Source organism: Aptenodytes forsteri, unplaced genomic scaffold (genome assembly GCF_000699145.1).
Source record: "Aptenodytes forsteri isolate BGI_AS27 unplaced genomic scaffold, ASM69914v1 Scaffold68, whole genome shotgun sequence".
In the NCBI taxonomy this organism is placed as follows: Eukaryota; Metazoa; Chordata; class Aves; order Sphenisciformes; family Spheniscidae; genus Aptenodytes; species Aptenodytes forsteri.
The window spans coordinates 2863094-2866418 of record NW_008795382.1 but is presented as its reverse complement, the minus strand read 5'-3'; positions in this window follow the sequence as shown (position 1 = coordinate 2866418).

Genomic DNA, 3325 nt, shown 5'->3' with positions numbered 1-3325 from the left:
GGAAGGCATCTTCACTAAACGTATACAAAACACAGGAAAATCGAGTGTGAAAATAGGTCTTTTGAAAAAAATTGCACCTGAAATGTGCCTTTCTGTAGGTAACAAAGCACTGTGAAGCTATTTTCACCATGCCTGGAATAGCTTCCATCTCGGCGGGGAGGAAGAGACCAGGACCCCAGTGAGCAAGAGGCACTTGTCTCCGCAAGAGGTTTTCAGAGCGGCAGCAGGTGAGAGGAGATTGCAGAGCCAGGAAAGCTCCCAGCGAGGGAGATCATCACCCTGCTCTTTGAGGAGAAAATAGACAGTTTTGTTCTTTATATTTAGATCCTAGTAAAGGGCAGAGAGAACTAGGCTGTGTGAATTAAGGGCCACCATCTGGCCCTGTGCAGGGAAAGCAGTGGATGGGGCTCTGCGAGGTCTGCCGTGAAAGTACCAAACCAGCCAAAACCCAGCCCAGAGGGAGGCAGGGTCAGGCAGGAGCTCGCTGCCTGCCAGGGGAGCTTCAGCATCCTCAGTCAAGACCCAAAGAGGGAACCGCGTGCCTGTCCCCCCAGTGCACGGCAGCACCCAGCTGCCCGTGTCGTGGCTCTGCAGATGCCTCCGGTTCCCAGCGCTGAGGAAGGGGCTGCCTGCCGTCCCCTGCCGTCCCCTGCCATCCCCTGCCTGCGTGGTGCTTTTGCACTGAAGGCAAGTCTGCATCCCGGCAGTGGGCTGCTCTGGAGGGCAGCACGGTCTAGAGAGCAGAGCGCTGGTCTAAATCGCATCTTATAAATCAAGATGAGAAACCAGAAGTGTTTTGATCTCCTCTCCTGCATCACACAGCAGAGTTTCATTGAAGGCATCTTGCCTGTAATTGCATCTTGCCTGCATCCTCCTCTGGAGGAGCCGGGATGCATCTTTCAGAAAGGCTCTTGGCTCTGATTTAACTATGTCAAGCAACGGAGAGGGCACCATGCCTTCAGCTGAATTATTTCACAGTCTGATTATCCTCCCCTGAGGAAAATAACAGGTCCTATTTCTACTCCAAACTGTGGGCTCTTGCTTTGACTTTTTTTATCAGATAAAAGAGCCTTCATGTACAGAAACCTTCCCCCAGGCAGCCTCCTCTCAGCCCTCCCTTTTGCTGGTGAAAGAGCTGGAGCCTCTTTAGTCGCGCTCCATGGGCTGGTTCTCCAGACCTTGAAAGCTTTCCAAATTTCTGGAGGTATTTTTCAAAGTCTGGGTAAGACACTGTGGGAATCAAAAGATCTGGGTTGTGTTCCCAGGCTCCTCTGCTGCGTCACACCGGGCAATTTTTTCCTTTGATTTCTCTTGGTTTCTGTGATTTACGTCCTGGGAGTGGAGCTCTGTGGGACTCTTTCCCGGAGGAAGGACCATACAGGGCCCCACACTCTGGAGTCTGGAGCTCAAGTTCAATAACAAGGTTCTTGATGTTAATTAAGAAAGACTTCAAAAGAGGAATAAATTAAAACAAATTGCAGAGCTGATGCTTGTGTCATTTACCCAGGTGCAAGCCGTGACTATTACCATGAAGGTCAATGAAGCTAGATCTGTATAAAAGCAAAGGAGGGGGACAAAAGAGATTCCCCTTTGGGGATGTGCTGTTGCTGACTTGGAAAAGGTGCCATTTCAGAGCCTTATCTGGCACCGCTGTGGAAAACAAGGGGGGGGTTCTTCTGTTCTGAGGTCTAAGACACCCAAACTGAAGTCACCCTCCATGGTCCCAGCAACTTAAGGTGAAGCCGATCTCATCACTGAAAATTTTTGTGTGAAAGAAACTCTCATTGCTAGTCTTCTGCACCTCTCGAGTCTATTTTAAGCCCTGTGAGCTCCAGCTGCACCTGAGCCCTCAGATGGTGCATCCTGAGCTGCATCACCGACCTGCTGCCTTGTGTCACAGGGTTAATAGGAAGCTGCTCAGGTGGTTTTTGAAGGCACTTTAAACAGTGCACCCAGCAGAGAAATACAGCCACGTGTAACTCGCTAGTCCCCCTTCCCTCCGCTGATTTTTGGTGAGAACCGATTCACAGGCAGGGTCATCCCACTGCGATCCCTGCCAGGGAGAAGGTGATGCCCGTGGTAAAAAAACACCAAACTTCTAAGGCACCAGGGGAGGATGTGTTCAAACCCTGCCGTACCACTGATGCTTTTGGCCTTACTGCGCTGCTCTTGATAAAGTCAAGGGGAGCTCAATGCTTTTTAAAGGTCCTCAGCTTTTATGGGCTATAAAGTATTGACCTTAATGGGAGGTGCTGAGGGAAGTATATTAAAGATAGATCTGTCTGGGATAGTCAGACATGCCAGCTTTCCCACAGCTGCTCTCTGGACTGCCTTTTTCTAAGCTCTCTTTAAACTACTGTGTTGATTACCTTCCTAGAGAAGAGCTGCCTGAAGCTGCGGGGTGCTGCTGAAACCCACTCTTAGGAGGTCTGGGGCAACCTTCCCTTGGACATTTGCTGATGGCAACACGCAGAAGTCTTCTTCCAGTTTGTTCTCAGCTGTTTGTCCCCACCGAGCCTCAGCCTGGGGTCACCGTGCTGCAAATTTCCTGGTTTCTGCTGAACGCTGTGCTCTGTGATCCCGGGACTTGGAAAAGGCTCTGCGTCAGCTCATCGCTACAGAGCGCCCACCTCCTGCTCCAGTAACAACCAGTACCAGAGGACTCCAGAAGAAGAAACCCTTTGCAATGAGCAATCAAGGGGGAAAATCCTCTTGTGGGGTCTCTGCCACAGGCCTGTGGCAAGTGATTTCTATTAAAACATTCAACAATCATTAAGAGAAGAAGATCTGCATTACATTTCTCACCTCTGGAAAAGGGGGATGATGCCATTCACCTGCATTGCCAGATACTAAGAGACTTAATAGTATTTATGAGGTCCTGGGAAAACTGTGGTTTGGAAAGCATTCAAGGAGTGTGTGTGTGTGTGAGAGAAATGAGGGGTAAACAGTCCCCAGGGACCTTGGGGAGGGGAAGGGCACAGCCAGAGCAGCGTGGGGTGGGCACTGCCTGCAGCCCCCCTGGCCAAGCCCCTGGTGCACCCTGGCAGGGTGCTGGGAGCGGATGCAAGGGAGGATGCCCTGCAGAGCAGGAGGGTTGTCACCTTGCTCCTACTGCCTTAAATTAATTTGGATCTGAGCCTTACAGTGGATGTTACCCAGAGCCCTCCTGGATGGCTCGGTTTGGGAAGGCATCTTTGCTTGGGGGTTGGTACTTAGTGGGGATGAGATCCCTCTGCACACACACACACACCCCCGCCCCAGGCACTCCCGGAGTCCGGGGGCAGCTGAGCAGGTCCTTGGGCTCCCGGGTGACAGGGAGGGAGGG